A 23,373-nucleotide genomic window follows, 5' to 3' on the forward strand; every position below is an offset into this window, starting at 1 on the left:
TAACACATACTACTCAAGAAGATAAAATAAACCAAAAAGAAAGAACACTCAATCCAATACCGACATCACATAACCAAACATCATACACAAACCAAGTATAAACCAAATACCAAGATCATAAGATAAAGTCAACGAAAGATAATCACCTCAAGTCAAAAGCCACATGTCAAAAGTACAACATCCATGAATCACCAATCGTCATCAATGAAAGTAAATAACCATAATAAACACATCCGACAATAGATACACCACCAACAATAAGTACACCACATCCAACAATAAGTACACCACTAGAGATACCCAAAAATTACAGAGGAGACTTAGGCTACATACTAGGGAGTGTCATCACATGGCTGCTTGAGTTACCCTAGACTGATCTCTAAATAGACCCCGGACCCTCAAGCGTTGAGTTACCCTAGACTGGTTACTTTGAACCCCGGACCCTCAACATCACACATATGGAAACTAGAAAGCCCTCTCAAGAAGACGAGGCACTCGTCTCATTCCCATCCTTAGTCTATACAAGCACTAAAGGCATGGGTAGATCAAATATCTCTAACTTATCTTTTTAGTGTGTTTTCCCCCCATAAATTTTAATTACTAGGTTATCACTTATTACATAACTTGCATTAGGTTACCCTAGTACTGACCACTTTGGGTCCCGGACCCCTATGCAAGCCACTCTCAAGTTACGTACCTAGACAACCTCTCCTAAGCACATAAAAATACAGTTGTGTCCTGTTCCACAACACCCATAAAGATCAAACTCGGTTCCTTAACAGGCAACCTGATAACAAGATGGATCAAACTAAATCCAAATACACATAAATGCTCACAAAACAAATCTCATAAGTATAAAACTCCAATTTGAATCACAAGAATCATCACAACATCTAGCCACATAATAGTATCCAAGAAATCTCACAAAACCTCTGGTGTACATCCTAGACTGGTGGACATCTAATCAACACCAAAATCCAAAAGTATAGACCATACAAGCAAAACAATACAGTTTTATAGTTGGGTTTGATTTGAAAAGACATAATAGAGTCAAAAATAACGTTTTCAATTTGCATTTGAATGAACGTTTAAGTGAATAAGATTCTCAATTTATTAAATTTTTTATTATTGATAATTTAAATAAGTTCAATACTTGATTCAAATAACTTACTTATATTAATTAACCTTAGTTAAAAAGATTTTAACTAATTTAATTAATACATATATATTTTAAGCAAAACCATTCTAATAATATTTAATTAATTATTAACTAGATAATACCAATAACAATACTAATTAATTAATTATAAAAATAAATAAATTTTAATAACGTTTATTAATCAAATTCATTAATTAAAATTTTGTTGAATTTAATATAATTATAAAAGAAATTTATTAATAATTATATTAAATATAAAATCGATTAATAAAAATTATTATAAAAATCTTTAAAACCTTTTTTTTTTTTAAAATATATATATATTTATAATATTGTTGCGTGATTAAAGGCCCGCCGGCCTGTTTCCTACGGCAGCAGGGTACCCTGTTGCACGTAGCAGCAGTACAACTGCTGCCTGCGGCAGCAGAGGTACCGGCTGCCGCGGCTTATTAAAGCCGGCAGCAAGTACGGGGGGGTGGGGTATATCCCAACCCCTTTTAATATTATTTTTTAAATTTTTTTTAATTTTTTTTATAATAATTTGTAAATCATTTTTTATTTTTTTTTATAAAAGGATTTGTTTATTATATAAAATTTATAATTATAAAAAGTTTATTAAATACTTTCTTTCTAATATATAGATATATATCGTTTAACACAATACTCCCCTTCTATGATCACAGTAAAAAAAACGCAAATATATATACATATATATTCTTTGTTTATAAATGATTGAAATTTTAGTCTAATAGGAACAATAAATCGAACCCTTCAAATTTTCAATCCCAAGATTTTCATTTCCACAAACAAACCCTTTCTAAATTTAAATTTCTAAATTCCAATTTAACTCAAAAGCCCAGATCCCGATTTATTTCCAATTTCTTTCAATTGCAGAACGAGGTTATTTAAATAGTTTTTCAATCTGGATTCATAGATGGAATCAAAAACAAAAGATGTAGAACGAAGGGTGGCAAGATTCATACAACGAAATTTGAGAAATCAATTTCAACAAGCACGAAGAAGACAGAGATTCGAAAATATTTCTACAATGGTTCACAAACCCTACCTTGATCTGATGCTAACAATCTGGTGAAACCCTTGCTAATCCAAACCCTTCAAAGCTTCCAAAGATTTCTTTGTTCCCCTTTCCAAAAGTGTGTTCCCTGAAACCTGTGTCTGAAAACTTGTCTCCCAAAAATCTCTCTTGAAAAATGAACCCTCAAATTTTGATAAGGAGTTCTCTTCCTATAATCGGGGCACTAATTGTGCGTTTACCCGAGAGGTCTCTTGATCCCCTTTCCTTAACTCTAAAATCAACCTTTATTTATCTGAACTTTCATATTTTCATGCACGTTAAATGGATTATTAAATCTCTTTATTTAATTTCCACTCAACTTCTATTTTAATCAATTTATAACTTATAAATCTCATGCGCACTTAATGCGATTAAATATCTTTATTAATTTCACATGTTTAATCTTTTCAATTAATTTCTTTTATTTTCAACTCATGCATAAATCATGCGAACTATAATCTTTATGATAATTAAATATCTTTTCACTTTTAATTTCATTTTTAGAAACTTAATTGATAAAATATTTATTAACTTAAATAACAATAATATTTAGCATTTATTTAAAAATGCACTCTAAATATATTATTATTAAATTAAATAAATATAGTCACGTTCTAAATTTAAACTTTAACTTTTATCTCCAATATTTAATTCTCTCTTATTTAATTACTTCATTCATGCACAATTAATTTCCTTTTTAAAATAAAATATTCTTTTATTATTCCTTCATGCACTTTAAGTGAATCATTAAATTACTTTATTTAACTTTCCACTTTACTTTAGTTTAAATTAATTTATTAACTTTAATCTCATGTGCACATTATTAAATTATCTTTATTCAAGTTCACATGTTTTTTTTTATCTTTTAATTAATCTCTTATATTTTAAACTCATTCATGCGAACTTAAATCTTTTTCATAATTTAATATCTTTTAACTTCTTAATTTATTTTTGAACATTTAAATTTGATAAATATTTATTAACTTAAATAACAATAATATTTAGCATTTATTTAAAAATGAACTCTAAATATATTATTATTAAATTAAATAAATATTATCACGGTCTAAATTTAATCTTAAAACTTTTATCTTCAATTTAATTCTTTATATTTAATTAATTTCTCAATTAATTAAATATAATTAAATATTCATAATATCATAATAATTTTATATTGAATTAAAACATTAATTTAATCTTTTAATTAGACTTAATTAATAGAAATTCCTCAAAGACTCACAAAACAACATACGCACAAAATACTCATGGGTTTAAAAAGGGTAGACAGTCTGTTATGAGTCCTTCTTGCAGGACAAGTATTATAGGCTTATGGCTAGGATTGGACCTGATCATTATCTTCCCATTCTCACCATTTGAGTATTTGTAATAGGGCACGCTCATCCTGGCAATTCAGGGAAGTCGATGCCCGGTACTACATCCTGCATAAAAGACAAGCATGTACATGTATATAATATATCTAAACTAAACAAACAATGGCGGGGAGTGGTTCATCGTGTAGATCCCGACTAGTAGGTGACTACGACTCCCTCCCTTAGCCACATCAAACACGTCAGACAGAAAGATAAAATAAACACGCACACCATACACATGCAAGTATGGGGTAAGTATCGTAAAAATCACAAGTCTAACATCAAATTCGTACATATAATAATGCATCTCTATCAATACAACATAATCATCATTAAAGACATCACTAACGTCATGTGAAATGAAATCAACAAGTATATATGTAATCCAAAACATGAAATAATATCATAATATTGTAAATCCAATATCTCTAAAATAATTAATGCATAAAATTAACCTAAAAGAATTTGACAGTGATAACAGAAATGCGAACTAGGGGCAGGCACTACACAAACACCCTTCATCATCAACAGTCCAAGGTCATATGCATCACTAGGGGCACTCCAAAGATGAGCCCCCATGACCAATGCAGCACACCATGAAAACCTGACAACAAACAATTGTAATAGCCCAATAAGAGATACCCCTAAAGCAACAACCAAATCACAATGGTGATAATAGTAACTAAGGCCAAAGAAACACCTAGGTAACCCTCACTCTACAAACAATGAGAAGAAATAAGGGCATGATGTGCAACACAAAGAAGATGCTTCTAGTTTATTTTTACTTCATTTATAGATGACAATGTGGTTTCTTAATTCTTGTTTACAATTGGTGATGTTTGATTTTAGATTTAGATTTAATTTTTAAAAGATTATGTGTCATCTCTATTAATGAAATATGCATCTTTTCGATAAATATATGCGTGTAAATATTTTCCATGGATTCTTAAAATATAGATAAATGCTAGTATATTTTTATGGTTAAAATTTATAAATTGAAATTTCACACTTTTCACTTTATAGCTATTATTTATCTTTAAATTTTAAATTTAGAAACATTTGTTTCTCAAGATTGATCCTTAATTGTAAAGAAGACATGCTCTTGGAACAAATGTCAAAAGTTCAAATCCTGCAATGGGTAAAAGATATGTACACCTAATCTAGATAATTAACAAAAACAAATTATCCATATCTTAAATTATATAACACTTTTAATTTTTTTAAGTTTTTAATTTTATTTTGTTTTTCATTTCCACATAGTTCAAAATGCATTCCATGGAGATTATCTCATGTCCCAAGATGATTATTTATATACAACATATTAAGCATTTCTATATAAAAAAATAACAGGAAGAAAGAATAGATTACAATGTAAAAATAAGTTTTGAAAAAAGAGGTGGAAAATGAATGCCGATTTTATAGAAAAAAATGTCAAAATTAAAAAATAAGTTTTGAAAATAAGGTGGAAATTGAACAATGCCGACTAAAAAAAGTCAATGAAAATAAGTTTTGAAAAAAGAGGTGGATAGCTCATGTGCTTGGGCGACGTCTATCTAGCAGAATATTTGCACTGGATGTGATTTTTTAAAAAATTTATTAATTAATTACTTTAAAATTAATTAATAAATTTAAAAAACATCACAAGTTTTGTGACTTTTAAATTAATTTTTTAATTAATTAATAAATTAAAGAAAACATTACCTCCAATGCATTTCTTTGACTATTTAGCCACGGCCATGCACTTGGCTTGAAAAAATGAAGGATCCTCCCAAAGCACCCCCTTCCCCCATTTGCTTCGGCAAAATTTTCTATCGAGATAGACTTGCAGACTACGTATCATGCTTTAGTGGTGTTCTTCATGATCATATTTTTTTCCTATCTTCTAGGACATTCCCTAGTATGGAGGCTTCTTCAATCCTTCATTAGTTCTTTTTAGCATTATTTCCATCTCTTTTTGCAGTAGGGTTTTTTCCATGTGATTTTCTCTATTTCTCCTCTTTTTAGAGATTTGGTTGTGCTTGGGTACCTCATCAAGTCTTGTTATTGGGACCCAAATTTACTTTCAATAGTAGTTTCTAGGTTTTTGGCTACTCCCTAAGTTTATCTTAAAGGGGGGGTGTTTGAGTAATAAAGGTTTTTCTTATTAATTAAATCATTTAATTATTAAGTCATTTATAACCTCTAGTTTACTTAAGCTAAAATTTGGGCATATAATAATTAATTCTTTTATTAATTATTATTATGCACCCTAGGTTTTAAATTTTTAGGGTTTTAGATCTCCTTTTGTAAGGATTGACCCCTCATTGTAATATATTGATTCATTCACGTTTGATAATAGAAATTTCTCTTTTTGCTCGTAAAGAATGTCTCATCTATGGATCTGGGAATTCCATCCTCCATAGATTTTGCTTCTCTCTTTCTGTGATAGGTGTTTACATGTAGATAATTCTTGGGAGCTATGGGGTTGATCCTTCATCAACTTCAACATTTAATATATTAGATTTATTATAAGGCAAGATCTACAACACAACGATAAATTGTCAGCCTATTATCTGGGAGGTCTTGGGTTTGACTTAACTCAACTTAATAGTTAATAATAGTAATTAACTACAACACATAATAATAATTAATTTTGACTTAGACCTCTAACTATTTGACTTTTTGAAAGAGGATAAAACTATTTTCTATTTTACCTAAAAGTTATATGGAATTATGTTAGTTGATTTAAAACGTTGCATTATTTAAATTTATAAATGTTGAATTCTTATATATTTTTTAAAATGTTTTTACTCTATTTTATTATAGAGTTATTCTATTAATTATACATTTAGAGGTTTTTTGTGTCTTTATTATAGCTTATTATAGATTTTTTTATTGACAACATATTAAAAATATTGATTGTTTTTACTTTATTTTACAATTGAAATATTTTATTTATTGTGTATTTAAAAACTTTTAATTCTTTCTTGTTCATCATGGAAATATGTTATTTACCGTAATATTATTTACTTTGGAGTTAGAATCTTTATTTTTAAAACTAGCATAAGTTCTAAGTAATTTTGATTTCATTATTACAAGATATAGTGTTTCTTCTTGTCATTTTTTTAAGATAAGGAGGTAGAAGGCCCTAGTCCCTTACAACAAAAGATAAAGCATTTAGCACAATTGAATTTAATAGAACATAGGGAAATAGATCAAAAGATCACACTATCCTAGCCAATAAAAAAAAGTTGAGCTCTTAAAAAGAAATCCAAACCCTTCAAGGATTTTAACAAGCCCCTTTAAATATTCACTTCCAGAAATAAACTATCTAGAGTAACAAAATAAGAATGGAAATCAACAATTACCACATAAACTATTACACAGTTAGATGTAATAAGAGAGGGTCATTCTAAGGTTCCCAAATCTTTACTATAGATCTTGAATTGATAACCAAAACCAACTAGTTTCTTCAATCAAGCAATTTACAACTATGAAACATCTCCTCAATTGTAACACATTATAGAAGAATATTATGCTTTCATATGGGTAGTATTGAAGAGAACAAATAAAAGGGTGAATAAAACAAACATCATCTCTTCATTTTAGCAACTATAGTTGAGAGAATGTCACATAAATTGACCATCCTACTTCTTCCATAGTTAGATATATGCCACACTAGGAGATGCCCCTACCTCAATAGGGAATAGAAAAGAGACTGACAGAAGTGGTATTAATCTTCCCCACACAAAAAGATGTCATCAAAGACCCCACCTCAATAGAGGTCAACTTCACCTCTATAGAATCCATATAAGTAGGAAACTAGCTAAGAAGAAACAAGAGAATTTAGGCATCTAAAGGAGCTAAATCAAAGCGCTCAAAGAAAAAAATCTAACCAAAGAATTACCACAGCTAGAATTTGCCTCAAGGTATATTTTAGTGGCTAATATTTGCAAATTGGCTAATTTTAGAATTTGTTGGCTAGTAATTTCGCTAATAACTAAAGATTTGATACAACCTAAATCGCCAAAGTTTTATACAACTTAGTTCTAGAATATTTAAAATCACTCAATAATTTATTTTATTGAAAAATTTAAATTTAGATATTCGCCATAATATTTAGTACATGATTAGATTTGATTAGAGAAATTAAAATGAACTAACCAATAATTGTCATAATTATAAGTTACTTTAGGGATATATCACCAATATTTAGCTTTTACTATTGATTTAAAGTATAAGAAGCGATCCTCATAATATTCCATGAGGTAGAAAATGTTTAATTTTGATTTGTAATATTCCATTGTGATTAATGAACTTCCTATTATTATTGAGATTTTTCAATATTTTATACAAAAAAAAATATGATTCAAAAATAATCACCAATATTAATCATATTTAGAATAAAAATTTGAGAAATTTGCCCATAGAAGTAATTTTGTTTTTTAAAATAATAAAAGATTCGCCAATATTTTATATCCTTTTTTAGAGGTGGCTTTCTTAAAGTTTACCCTAATTGGACCCTCAAGAATTGTTAGCAACCAACTAGCTAGCAAAAGGAGAAAACCCACTTAACTCAACAAAAAATACCAATACCCACAATCCACAACTAGGAAAAATAAAATCACAACTAATACCAAAATTCCAAGCAAGAACATTGGGCTCAAGCTTTAGCAACAAGAGAAGACCCTAACCATGGTAAGAAATTAGCAATTAGTCAAATCAACACTACACAAGAAAGGCTCAAAACTCCACAACTACTAGGTACAAATCCCTAGCAAATAGATTTGCAAAAAGTACATCAGAAGCAACTAGAAAAGCCTCATCTGATGAATGATAGAGGAAAATCCACCAAGAAACTTACATTGACTACTCATAATGGAAGGATCACCAAACAAATGTTAGAAATTTATCCACCACTACCATCTCATAGTGCCATTGGGAGAAGGGCAGTCCCCAAAGTAGTCCCTGCATACCCAAAAGAAAATAAGCTTCACATCTTAAGCTATCCAAACAAAGGAACCATTACCAATATAAATCCTACTTTAGAAAAGCCACACAACAACCATCTCTAGAATTAGTGTAGTGTCTGCCCCTAGTTCGCATTTTTGTTATCATTGTCGAACTATGTTAGGCTAGCTTTATGTTGATGGTTGGTAGCATTGTTTTGAGACTATCAAATATTGTGTTATGGATTCAGTTGATATGTGATGTGATTATTTAGACTCTACATTTCATATATACATGATGATTGTTACATTGCATTCCGTAGTATGTCTTGTCAATATAAGAGGATACTATTGGGGGCCGAGGTCTATTGGAAGACTACCAGGGTAACTAGCATGATCCATGCGATGACACTTTCCTGCTTGCACAGTAGGTTTCCTACATGTCTTTGTTGTTCCTCTAGGATTAGATGTCATTTGTGATTGGAACCTTTGAGTTAGTATACTTTTAGGATTCTTGGATTTAGAAAGTGTTTGTACTATGTGATTTGATAGCCTGTTTGGGACTTGAGATTATCTCCTCAGCGCGGTGGGAGTGGACCATTTAGGTTCCATGCGGTTGGGTGGTAGTGCTTTTCCACTCTTATCATATGAGATCTGTCTGAGACACCATTGCTGATGCATTCTTTGTTGACATCTATCTTCATTTTGTTCATGGGTTATGATGGTGGACATGTATCCTTACACTGATGATTTGCATATGTTAGATGATGTTATCTTATGCTTTATCTTGCATGTTAGATTCTTTTCTGAATATGATGTAGTATGATTTAGGAGTGACATTCCTACTATGTTAATACCCATGATCTCTTCAGTGACTCGGGAGGTTACGCACGGAGGGATGGCTAGGGCCCACGGTAGTCTAATGATGCTATTTACGGTCGGGAGGAACCGTGCACTTAGTTAATTATGTTTGTGATAAATGGTTATCCTTTATGATGGATGTTTATATCTTTTATGATGATGTATCATGTATGGTAATTGGTTCCATTTACTTTGTTGCATCATGGATTAGAATAGGATGATGTATTTTAGTTCACATATGTATATTCTTTTAAGCCTTTCATACCCTGTGGCATGTACAGTGGATGATCGAGCAATCAAAAAAGTAATTTAATAACGTTGGACTTTTCATTATTATTTTATGTGGATATCGTACTAGATGGTATTAATATTAGTTAATTTAGATGTGATTCAACGTTAAGGGATCCATGAAGAATGTAACCTGTTATGTATGTTTACTTTCAGTTGAATGTTTTTTATTAGATAAACAGGTTTTACAGGGAACCTGAAACCCAATAGTTAAAACATAAAAGGCTGAAAATAAGCGTGAAAGCCCAGCCAAAAAGAGTTTAAGTTTAAAGGCTGATAATAAGCATTAAGCCCAGTCAAAAAGAAGAGTTATGAGAAAAGACCAAGGAAAAGAGACAAGCAAAGCCATGGTCTAAAGCCAGAACAAAAAGCCAAAAGACAACGAGAAACAAAAGAACAGGCAAGAGTTATTCCTCGTTCTTTCACTCCAGCTCTTGCATAACCTGAGCAACCTCAAAGGCCAGTTGATTCTCCTCTGCTTCCAGCTATTGCACCCTTTGGTTCCCCTGGTCCTGATCAGGAATGGAGTTGTCCTTTGCAGAGTCATCCTCATTCTAGCTTCATCACTGTCTTTTCCTTCCTCATCTTCGTGCATTTCTCTATCTTTGATCCAGCCCATAAGAGAGATGATGTTGCTATTAATGGATCTTAACAAGGAGAACATCTGGTTCGCAAGGTTGTGATTGTAGTTCTCCAGATTATGTATCCTTTTTTCTGCCAGTGTGAGCCTATTAGCTGAATCTATCCTCCTGTTAGCATCCAACCCTTTCCTTGTTGCCACAATATGTTTCACCTGTTCTTTGACCTCCTCCAGCTCGTGGAAAATCCATTTGATTGATCTAAAATTATCAATCATACTATTATGAACATTATTTAAGATGTTCATCCCTGTCTGCTTGGCTCTATCCGAAATAGCCACAATCGCTAGATCAATGAGTTCATCTAGCCGCTGTTCATCTTGATTTTCTATGAGGATTTGGGGATTCATGGCCTCCTTGAAGATGCCCATCTTGGAAGTCTTGACATTGAAGTTTATCCACGCTTTCCTCCTGTCATTGGTCTGTAATTCCCCTTCCACAGATCCAGCTTTCTCCTCTTTTAGCTCCTCAGGTTGGAGATGGATAGGAGAAAGGGGCATTACAAATGCCTCCTCAAATTAAGAGTGCACTTCCTCCAAACTCTCCCTCTTGCATTTCTTCCTTCCACTTTCCTCCTTAAATTCCTCCTGCGTCTCCTTAACCATCTCCTCAGACTCTGGCTCCTCCTCTTCATCATTGTCTCCCTCCTCGGCCTTCTTAGGAGGCTTTTTCCTGAGATCCCTAGGGTTTTTTCTACTAGGGGTTATGGGGGACGGCAATTTTTTAGCTTGGTAAGTCACTGCTTTCTCGGAAGAAGAGATCCCACCTTTCTCAGAGCTAAGGCTCTGTATTTCATCTGAGTCTGAGGAGTAACTAGAACTACTAGACTCCACATTCTCTGCCTGAGGGGGGGGTGATGCTTATAGTCTGAGCCTTGAAGTGCTCATGGATAAGCAACAGTAGCCCTTCGTGCAGAGCTAGGTTTGTGATGGGCTTCTTTTTGAAGTTGTCCACCGCCTTGCTCATTGAGGTTAACAGATAATAAGGAAAGGAAATTTTGGCATTATTCTGAAAATGATTCAAAATAACAAAGTGGTGGGTATGAGCTCTATCAAACCTAGGGTCCAAAGTAATGTACTCAATAACAGCTTTTAGAACATACCTCCACTGCTTCTTCATGGAGTTGGGGACATAGTAGGTGCCAATCTTTTTCAGTGCCTTCAATTCCTTCTCACTCTCCACAAAGTCCCTAATTGCATTGGCTGAGAGCTTCTTATCCTTGAAGAATTTAAAACCCTCGATAGGGATTTCAGTGACAGTCGCAATCACCTCCTCTGTTATCCGGAAGTAGATGCCATTCACTTTCACCTTTCCATCCTTCCAGGACCCCACCATACTTTTGGTCACCTCCTGGTCGAAACCATGCAACTTCATGATATAACTGGTAACCCCACCCTCTTCAAGTTTTTCCCATACTTTCGGCCTACTTCTCCATTTCTCAAAATCTCCCACCGACTCCTTTCTACATCTCTCGCCTACCATTTCCGCACACTACACACCCACTTTACTCATGTGCACTTCACTCTGTGATTGAAATGGACCTCCGAGAGTATGCAAAGAACAGAGAAAAATAATCTTGTTGTTGCCCCAAAAGCAATTGCAAAAAAACTACCCACAAAACATGTCATTTAATCAATAATGGATTACTGCATTTATGATTTCCCATGCTTCTATTATGAAAGGTACCCTTATTACTTAAAACCTTCATGTTCATAATTAAAGCTTGATTTCCTTTGTACTTCCTTGGATTTTATCCAAGTCAATCAGACTTTTCACGTCCGCTGGAAAACAAGTTTCGGGAAGCCAAGTCAATTTTTGGTCTGAGCTGACCCCTATATTCGCAAACATGTCAACAATCGAGTTTGCTTCCCAGTAAGTATGGGTGACGTGGATTCTATTAAATTTGGCGAGGGTCACTCATGTCTCATCAATAAGATTTGCAATCGTCCAAGATGGGTATGATTTTCCATTGATGCACTTTATAATGTTATTCAAGTCCCCTTCGAGCCATAAGTTGGTAACCCCAATTTCAAAAGCCAATTTTACTACATTGCACGCGACGTTGGCTTCCGCAAAATGATTAGTTTGGATTCCCAGAAGGAGAGAAAAAATTGTAATACTGTCTCCATTTTAATTCCTTATCACACCTCCACTACCCGAGGATCCAAGGTTTCCCTTGGAGGCCTCGTCGAAGTTGGCTTTGTGCCAGCCTTCAGGGGGGAGGAGCCACTTGGCTTCCTATCTTTTCCTCACTCCATCTTTAAGCTTCTCCTTTATCCTGCCTCCTATCTCAAAAGCTCCCCCTTTCCTTACAGAAAAATTTTGCTTTATGTTACTAAAGATCTTCCTCCCAACAACTAAATTCAGCTCCTCCCTATCTCTGAAAACCTGATTGTTTCTCTCCTTCCATATGCTCCAACAAAAATGGGGCAGGAACCAGGAGCTAATTTCCTGCAAGGCAGACCCATTGAACATGCCATGCCATTGACAAAAAAAAGTCTAAAAGGTTAGAAGGAAAGCACCAGCTATGGCCTAAGTCCTTGGTGAGGAAGCCCCAAACTGTCCTGGAGTAAGAACAGTGAACAAACATATGGTTACCTGTCTCTGACTCTTCTTTACACAAAACACATCTGCTAGGCATGATGTGACCTCTTTTGATGAGATTTTCCTAGGTGAGAGTTTTGTCTTGAAGAGCCAACCAAAAAAACATGTTGACTTTTGGCATGAGGCAAAGATACCAAGCCCTCGACCAAGGGGGAGACTCATTTAAGCTCCATAATGCAGAGTACCCAGAGGCAACTGAATATATCCCATTAGCAGTATCCCTCCAAACCAGTTCATCCTTATTATTGCTAAAGGATAAGGAATTAAGCATGATCATGATTTGTTTGAGGTCCTCTAAGATAATGGAAAGGTCCTTCCATCCCTGTTTGGTCCTATAATTGCTAACTTTGTGCCCAAAAAGGTTGATGCAATCATTAGCTCATAATCCATAGCTAGGGATGTTCATAAGGGGGCCCTAAGAAAGCCATCAGTCAGACTAGAATAGAATTTTCTCCCCATTACCCAACTTCCAAGAGGCTTTTGAGTTAGCCAAGTCCCTCACTTTTAAGAAACCATTCCAGACAACAGAGCCTCTTAGGATATCCTCACTGAATAGGGTGAAATGAATAGAGGCCCTTTTAATATACTTGTTTACCATAGTGTCTCTATTCCCTTGTGCTACTAAAGACACTCCAGATTTTCTTTTCCAAGAGGGCCTTATTGAGGTGAGTGAGCTTCTTGATTCCCAGACCTCCTTTCTTCTTAGGGAGGCAAACTTTGTCCCAAGCAACAAGAGGGTACCTTTTATTCCTTTTAGTTCCCGTCCATAAAAAATCCCTTTGGATTTTCTCCATCCTCTCAGCATATTTCACTGGTATAGTAAAAAGGCTTAGAGCTTATATTGGCAAGTTTTGGAGGATGAATTTAACTAGTTGACATTTTCCAGCTTGGCTAAGAATGGCTGCTTTCTAGCCAGCCAGCTTCTTATTGAACCTTTCCAAGATGCCATTCTAGAAGGATTCAGAAGGGGTCATTCCCAAGGGGAGACCAAGGTAGGTAGAAGGAAGCTTCCCCACCTGACAGCCCAGGATTTTGGATATTCTCCTCTGTCTTTCCTCTAGAGTATTGATAAAGAAAATAGAGTTTTTCTCCCAATTGATGCGCTGCTCCATCCCTCTAGAATAGGTGTCCATAGTGTCTTTCATAGCCTTTGCCTCCTTGATCGAGGCCTCTCCACCCATAATAGTGTCATCAACAAATTGCTGATGCGTAAAGGGGGTACATTTGGAAGAAGGTTTAAAACCTTTGATCCTCCCTTCTTTCTTTTTCTTCTCCATGAGTCTACCAATGCATTCCACCAGGATAATAAAGAGTATAGGTGATAGAGGATCCCCTTGACGAAGGTCTCTAGTAGGTTTGAAGAAATCAGAGGGTGATCCATTCACTAAAATTGCTAGAGAGGGGGTGGTCACCAATTGGGAGATTAGCTTGCACATTTTGACGTCAAAGCTAAAAGCCTGCAACACTAAATCCAAAAAAGACCAATCCACCCTATCGTAAGCTTTGGACATGTCTAGTTTGAGTAACATTCCTCCTCTTTTTTCAGCTTCCATAGAGTGAATCACTTCATGCACCATAATAATCGAATCTAAAATATGTCTTCCCAGGACAAAACCAGATTGTTGTTGAGAGATAATCAAGGGGAGAAGCTTAAGAAGCCTCAAAGTGAGCACCTTCAAGATGATCTTATAAAAAGAGTTGCATAAACTGATGGGTTTGAACTTATCCAAAGTGTCAGCTCCTGGCACTTTGGAAATAAGAACTAAGAATGTAGAGTTAATTTCCTTCAAAATACTTCTGGCTCCAAAGAACTCCTGAACCGCCTTTACAACATCCTTCATAATGACGGGCCAGTACATTTGGAAAAAGAAGGTGGGAAAACCATTAGGTCCAGGCAATTTATCTGCCAGAAGAGAAAAAAGAGCTTCTCTAACTTCAGAATCTGAAGGAATGGCCCGAAGCTGATTATTATGGTGCGGTTGGAGGATCTGAGGGATACAAGAGACAATGTCGTCCTGGTCCACTTTAGAGAGCGAAGGATCCCAAGACAGCGGGGAGGAGAAAAAAGAAATAGCTTCTAGAGAAATATCTTCTTCCTTAGTCAGCACACCCTGTCCTTTCTTCAGGCCAGAAATCATGTTATTTGCTCTATGCTTAAGAGTGGATAAATGGAAGAACTTTGTGTTCTGGTCTCCTTCCTTGAGCCAATTGATTCTAAATCTTTGTATCCAGAACTTTTCCTCTTTGCTGATGATGTCATGTAAATCAAACAGGATGGACAACTCATTTGCCCTATTCGAGGCATCATACCCATTTACCTAAATGGACAGCTCATCATTTCAGTTGAATGTTGTTATTTCTTTCACTACTATGTTGTGAATGGTTTTACTTTCATGTTTAAAAAAAAAAAAAATGTTACCAAACTTTGTGAAACTTTAGGTTAAATTTTTTGGATCCCTTGGCGGGGCATTACATTTGGTATCAAAGCCCAAGTTTCTACATTGGGAGCTTTGGGTATTTTGGAACAAACTAGGACTTTGAACTATTATGTGTACCTCTTTCAAACTTGAAAACTAGGGGAACTGAAACAAAATCTAAAACTATTATTTGCATATGTTTCACACTGCAACACTTAGCTTTCAAAACTGAAAATTCTACTTAAACCTAAAAATGGGCAAAACTGAAAATTGAAACTTATTCTATTTTCAAAACATGTATCTTTTATCTATTTTTTAAGGTAGTATGCCTTTGATTATCTTTGCGAGCATTATGTTGCTCTTGTTTAGAATGTATTAGGGGATCTTTTTTTAGTAGTTGTTAAAAGAATGAATGTTAGATCAATATGGTTTTTTGTTTACTATTAAACCAAAATCATATTGCTCTAAGTGTGTTGTAGTGTCATCAGTGGAATCATATTCCCTACAGGGGGAAAGATTCAATGGGACCCGCATAGTGAATTTTTCAGTATTATCATTTATGTAGGCTTCTAGGAGTAAGCCTAATTCTAGGGGGGGTGGATGTAGTGTCTGCCCCCAGTTCGCATTTTTGTTATCATTGTCGAACTTTGTTAGGCTAGCTTTATGTTGATGGTTGGTAGCATTGTTTTGAGACTATCAGATATTGTGCTATGGATTCAGTTGATATGTGATGTGATTATTTAGACTCTACATTTCATATATACATGATGATTATTACATTGCATTCTGTAGTATGCCTCGTCAGTATGAGAGGATACTAGTGACCACACAAGGATCACTAGGGGGTCGGGTCTATTGGGAGACTACCAGGGTAACTCTAGTGTGATCCGTGTGATGACACTTTCCTGCTTGCATAGTAGGTTTCCTACATGTCTTTGTTGTGCCTCTGGGATTAGATGTCGATTTGTGATTGGAACCTTTGAATTAGTATACTTTTAAGATTCCTGGATTTAGAAAGTGTTTGTACGATGTGATTTGATAGCCTATTTGGGACTTGAGATTATCTTCTCAACGCGGTGGGAGTGGACCATTTAGGTTCCATGCGGTCGAGTGGTAGTGCTTTTCCACTCTTATCATATGAGATCCGTCTAAGACACTATGGCTGACGCATTCTTTGTTGGCATCTATCTTCATTCTATTCATGGGTTATGATGGTGGACATGTATCCTTACACTAATGATTTGCTTATGTTAGATGATGTTATCTTATGCTTTATCTTGCATGTTAGATTCTTTTCTGAATATGATGTAGTATGATTTAGGAGTGACATTCCTACTATGTTAATACCGATGATCTCTTCGGTGACTCGAGATGTTAAGCACGGAGGGATGGCTAGGGCCCACGATGGTCTAATGATGCTATTTACGGTTGGGAGGAATCGTGCACTTAGTTAATTATGTTTGTGATAGATGGTTATCCTTTATGATGGATGTTTATATCTTTTATGATGATGTATCAAGTATGGTATTTGGTTCCATTTACTTTGTTGCATCATGGATTAGAATAGGATGATGTATTTTAGTTCACATATGTATATTCTTTTAAGCCTTTCATACCCTATGGCATGTACAGTGGATGATCGAGCAATCGAAAATGTAACTTAAGAACGTTGGACTTTTCATTGTTATTTTATGTGGTTATAGTACTAGATGGTATTAATATTAGTTAATTTAGATGTGATTCAACGTTAAGGGATCTATGAAGAATGTAACCTATTATGTATGTTTAGTTTCAGTTGAATGTTGTTATTGCTTTCGCTACTATGTTGTGAATGGTTTTACTTTCATGTTTTTAAAAAAAATAAAAAAAATGTTACCAAACTTAGTGAAACTTTAGGTTAAATTTTTTGGATCCCTTGGTGGGGCATTACAATTAACCACAAACATCCTTCATCATTAGGGGTGCCAAGGTCATATGCATCACTAGGGGCACTCTAAAGATGAGCCCCCATGACCAATGCAACACACCATGAAAACTTGACAACGTAAAATTGTATTAGCCCAACAAGAGCCACCCCTAAAGCAACAACCAGAACCACAATGGTGATAATAGTCACTGAGACCAAAGAAACACGTCGGTAACCCTCACTCCATAGACAATGAGAAGAAATAAGGGCATGAGGTGCAACACAAAGAAGACGCTTCTAGTTTATTTTTGCTCCATTTATAGATGACAATGTGATTTCTTAACTCTTGTTTACAATTGGTGATGTTTGATTTTAGATTTAGATTTAATGTTTAAAGATTATGTGTCATCTATATTAATGAAATATGCATCTTTCGATAAAGATATGCCTGTAAATATTTTGCATGGATTTTTAAAATATAGATAAATGCTAATATATTTTTATGGTTAAAATAAAAAAATCAAAATTTCACACTTTTCAATTTATAGCTATTATTTATCTTTAATTTCTAAATTTAGAAACATTTAATTCTCAAGATTGATCCCTAATTATAAAGAAGAAATGCTTTTGGAACAAATGTCAAAAATTCAAAATCTGCAATGGGTAAAAGGTATATACACCTAATCTAGATAATTAACAAAAACAAATTGTCCATATCTTAAATTATAAAACACTTTTAATTTTTTTTTAAATTTTAATTTAATTTAATTTTTCATTTCCACATAGTTCAGAATGCATTCCATAGAGACTATCTCATGTCATGAGATGGTTATTTATATACAACATATTACGCATTTCTATATAAAAAACTAATAAGAAGACAAAATAGATTAGAATGTAAAAATAAGTTTTGAAAAAAGAGGTGGAAAATGAACGCCGACTTATTAGAAAAAAAAATGTCAAAAATAAAAATAAGTTTTGAAAAAAAAGATGGAAAATGAACAATGCTGACTAAAAAAGTCAATGTAAAAATAAGTTTTGGAAAAAAAGGTGGACAACTCATGCGCTTGGGCGACGGCTATCTAGTAGAATATTTGCATATAACTTATTAATTAATTTAAAATTAAAAGAATTTTAAATTAATTAATAAGTTAAAAAAAAGTCACAGAAACTACGGTTGTATGAAATTAATTAATTAATTTTTCAATTAATTAATAAATTAAAGTAAACGTCACATCCGGTGCATTTCCTGGACTATGCATTTCTTTGACTATGTAGCCACGGGCATGCGCTTGGCTTGAAAAAAATGATGGATCCTGCCAAAGCACCCCCTTTCCCCATTTGCTTCGGCGAAACTTTGGATTTCTGAGTCAAAAATGTTACAATATTGAGGATTCCCTCAAAAACATCGCATCTCAAGCTATAAGAATCGACGAAATCATTTACCTGTGCAAACCAGCAGCGAACATGGTTCACTACAGCCTCCCCTGCAATTCATACGAGATGCTCTTCCCTTGTATTATTGCAGCACTAGTACCTCTCGTCTTCATCTTCACACTTCACTTGTTCCGGAAGAAATCTGATTCAGATGGGCATGCGCTGACTCTTTATCCCGTACTTGGTTTTCTCCCCACCTTGATAAAAAATCGGCACAGGTTTCACGACTGGGCTGTAGACGTACTCCTCGCTGCTCCCTCCGCTACGGTCCATTTGTACCGCCCCATTAGGAACACTGGCCATCTCACTGCCGACCCTTCAATTATGGAGCACGTTCTCAAGACACGATTCGAAAACTATGAAAAAACACCCCGCTTAAAGTTTCTTCTGCGAGATTTCTTGGGCGGCGGAATCTTCAATGCCGACGGAGAGCAGTGGAAGATGCAGAGGAAGGCCGCCAGCTACGAATTCAACACTAAATCCCTCAGAAATTTCGTGGTCGAGACTGTGCAGTCCGAGATCACAGATCGCCTGATGCCCGTCCTTTCCAATGTCTGCAACAATGGAGTCTCTGTAAATTTGCAGGATGTTCTGCAGAGATTTGCCTTTGATAACATCTGCAGAGTTTCCTTCGGTACTGATCCTGCGTATCTTCATCCCTCTCTTTCTCAGCTGCCGTTCGCCCGAGCTTTTGATGATGCCACGGAACTAAGCTTCGGGAGGATCTTTTACAGCGTGCCCTTTGCCTGGCGAATCAAAAAGATGCTCAATATCGGCTCTGAAAGGCGTTTGAGAGAAGCCATCGCCGTGGTGGACGAATTTGCACTGGGTATTATTCGATCCAAAAGGAAGGAGATTACGGAGATTCAAAGTAAGAAAAGTGGGTCTCGGCCCAGAGACGACCTTCTTTCCAGATTCATGGCAACTTTTGGCACTGATAATGATAATGGCGAATCAACCCAGATTGAGGAGAAATTAGATGTGCTGACTGACAAATCCGATCTGTTTCTGCGAGATATGATTGTTAATTTCATGCTGGCAGGCAGAGATACCTCTTCCACTTCTCTGACTTGGTTCTTCTGGGTGCTCTCCTCTCATCCCACAGTGGAACAGGGCATTCGCTCTGAGATTACAGAGATCTTAGCAAAAAGAAGCAAGGTTGAGGATTCCGGGAAGTGGGTTGTTTTTAGCTACGAAGAATTGAGAGAAATGCAATATCTTCATGCAGCTGTGTGTGAGTCTCTGCGCTTGTATCCTCCCGTGCCGATGAATTCCAAAGCAGCCCTCCAAGACGATGTTTTACCAGGCGGTCGATATGAAGGCAAAGGGTGGACTGTTGATTACAGCGTGTACGCGATGGGCAGGATGAAAAGCATTTGGGGCGAGGACTGCGAGGAGTTTAAGCCCGAGAGATGGTTGAAAAACGGCGAGTTTGTGGGAGAGAGTGCATACAAGTTTGCGGCATTCAACGCGGGGCCGAGGATATGTCTGGGAAAAGAGATGGCGTTTATTCAGATGAAATCAATCGTGGCTTCTGTTGTCCATAGTTTTAATGTGAAGGTGGAAGAGGGATTTCATGCGAGGTATACGCTTGACTTCACAATGCGCATGAAGGGAGGACTGCCGGTTACTCTATCAAAAAGACGCCATTAATTTTCTACAGATGACATTGTTTTCTGTTGTGGCTCTGTACTGAGGCACAAATATGTGATTGTGTTCGAAATTGTGGTTTAGGTTTCTGTTTGAAAGACTGGATGGCCTACGTTCTTAGCTTTGCCCTTTACCTTTGTCTTAAGCCGCCTTGGATGTGTTTAATGTTTAGGCGCGCTCTCCATTTAATGAATTTTTTTTTCCTTTCCGAAAGGCGAAATGGTATAGGTTTGATCAAAATTTATATGTATTTTAATGATTTCAATACCTTTTCTTAATTATAAATCTTGTTATCTCAAGATTTTAAAGTGAAGCATTCATTGTTTTGGTATTTAGTCTATATATAATGACATTTACAAAATTCACTTTTGCCATATATGTAATATATTATCTATTTATATGCCACTTTTTTTGTGGCAAATTTGAATTGTGTGTTGGGTAGGAACTCTAACAATGGTGGTCAAGCATCTTGCACGAGTGGTTTGTAGGGGAATGTTGGAGGTAAGGTCAAAGGGTTGCTGGAAATGTGGGGTAGGAGGGGTGGGGGGAGGAGGTCAATGGGGGTCAAGGTGTTGTTGATAATAAGGGCAACTCATTGGGATTGGATGCCATTGATAGAAAAAATTTGAATGGGGAAACGTGGAATGGAGGTTTTGTAACGCCCCGACAAGGGATCTAAAAGAACTAACTTAAAGTTTTACTAAGTTTGCCAAACATTTTTTTTTAAGATAACATATAACAACAGAAGCAATAACATACAATCATATATAAGCAACACATAAACAGATTACATTCCTTAAGGATCCCAAGACGTTGAATCACATTTAAATTTAAATAATACTAAATCCAATACATAACACATCCACATTAAAGATTAACAACAAGTTCAAATACATTTAAATAATATACATTTGTCCCAAATGCCACTTGGCAATAATCAGAATGCACAATCATCCACTGTACATGTCACAGAGTATGAAAGGCTTAAAGAATATACACCATAAAATAGATTACATCATCTCTTTAAGATCCATGAAATTAATATACAAATACAATACATATAACCATCCATCATAGTACACAAAGATAGAATGAAAGAAAATGCAGAACAAGGAACTCCAGCCACAGTATCGAACTGATGATCTCAATGATAAAAGTAAAAAGCACTACCACCCAACCTCGTGATAACCCAAAAAGGTCCACTCCCATCGCACTAAGGAGATAGTCTCAAGTCCCAAACAAGATAACAAACTCAAAAGTCAAATCCAACAACTAAGTTGAGGAAAACCTAAAAGAAATCTAAGTTTAAGGTACCAAGATAAAATGACATATAAACCAGAGGCAAACAAAGACACGTAGGGAATCTATAATGCTAGTGGGCAAGTGTCATCTCACAGGCCAACTCTAAGGTTACCCAACTAGTCTTTTAATCCTCTAGCCCCCTAGTGACTCTATGCAACACTACTATCCTTTCGTACTGACAAGGCATACTAATGATGCATGGTCACAACCAAGCATCCTCTCTACTCCTATCCTAGTCTATACTAGCACTCGAGGCATAGGTAAGAAAAGAAAAAGACTCTTATTAGTTCATTTTACTCTTATTCAGTGTAATGTTTTCACTTATTAAAACAACCTACAATGGGTTACATGTCAGCCTCTTTAGGGCCTCGGCCTCCATTGCAAGTCATTTCCCAACATAACATACAGATTACCTAACCTAGGCTCATAAAAGTACAAATCAAATAATCATAGTTTTCACCTCGACCCTTTACAAGTGATTGGAAAGCGTCAAAAGACAATTCACAATAGCACCTCATTCCTTTACAAGCAACTGGAAAGTATCAAAAAATAACTGATCAAAGACTCAAAGGTTAAATTAGATAGGTCACACCATTCACCTCAGCTTCACACAAGAACACTAGAAAGCAATAACAATCAATAGATCAAAACTCTTCATAGAGCATACAAGATACATTACCATAGTTAAGTATAAAAGATTGAGATAAAAACATCATCATGACATCACAAAAACAAAACTCCCAAGCCTCTGATAAACATCCTAATTTGGTCAAAGTACTAAGTCAACCCGAAACCCAACATAGAAGTAAACATACAACAAACAATGTAGTTTTGTAGTTCTATTTGATTTAGAAAAATACATAGTTTGAGTTTATAGTAAGGTTCAAGTTTTCATTTTGATGCAAGTTTTCAACTTTTCTAAAGTTTATAAATTTTCCCCTTATGACTTAACCCATTTCCCAATTTGAACAAATTGCACATTTACCATCAACTTATGAAAACACAGAGGTCACAATTAAATATCATAAAATAATTTTAAAATAATTATTTATTAAATTATTAAAATAATAATTATGATTATCTAATAAAATAATTACAATTTTATTAAAAAATGAAATCATTAACTAATACTAATAAAATAAATAAATTTAAATTTTATTAAATAATATTTATTATGAATTAAAAATTAATTAAACTAAATTAATTAAATTAATTAATAAATACTAAATTGTAATAGTAATTATTAATTATTAAAATTTAATAATTAATAAAAACTATTATTAAAATGATTAATAAAATTTTAATTTAATAAAATGATTTTTTTTTAAAATAAAATTTAAAAACATAAAAAAAAAAAACTAGCATTTTAAGACCTGTTGGCTGACCCTTAAAGGTTGTTGTCATAGTAGTACAAAGTACTGTTGTTGCTACCATAGTAGCTACTGTGAGCCATGGCTAGTACTGCCACTAGGAAGGCAGGTGGGGTGTGGGACTCGCCTCCCTCCCTAATTTTATTTTTTTTAAATTTAATTTTTATTTATTTTTAATGGAGGTCATCCACAAACGAGTTTTAGGTACCTGATACGGGCCCATGCATGCCTAAAACCTCTTTGGCTAAGAGCCAACGACTAAGGAGCATCCACACTGCCAAATTCACCTGTTTAAAACCCAGATAAACCAATTGAATTTTCATTCTAAATTTCAATTTTAAACAAAAATCCAACTGATTAAAAATTTA

The 23,373-nt window shown here is 34.7% G+C and overlaps 1 pseudogene across 1 annotated transcript; it reads left to right on the forward strand.

The window, feature by feature from the left end:
* Nucleotides 1-18,618: 18,618 nt before the first annotated feature.
* On the forward strand, nucleotides 18,619-20,546 carry LOC149534413 (cytochrome P450 94A2 pseudogene; annotated as a pseudogene). Its single transcript, XR_016357345.1, has one exon. The product of XR_016357345.1 is annotated as a cytochrome P450 94A2 pseudogene (transcript).
* Nucleotides 20,547-23,373: the final 2,827 nt, after the last annotated feature.

This window comes from Cupressus sempervirens, chromosome 10, assembly GCF_028749045.1.
Source record: "Cupressus sempervirens isolate cs-2001-9-10 chromosome 10, ASM2874904v1, whole genome shotgun sequence".
NCBI lineage: Eukaryota > Viridiplantae > Streptophyta > Pinopsida > Cupressales > Cupressaceae > Cupressus > Cupressus sempervirens.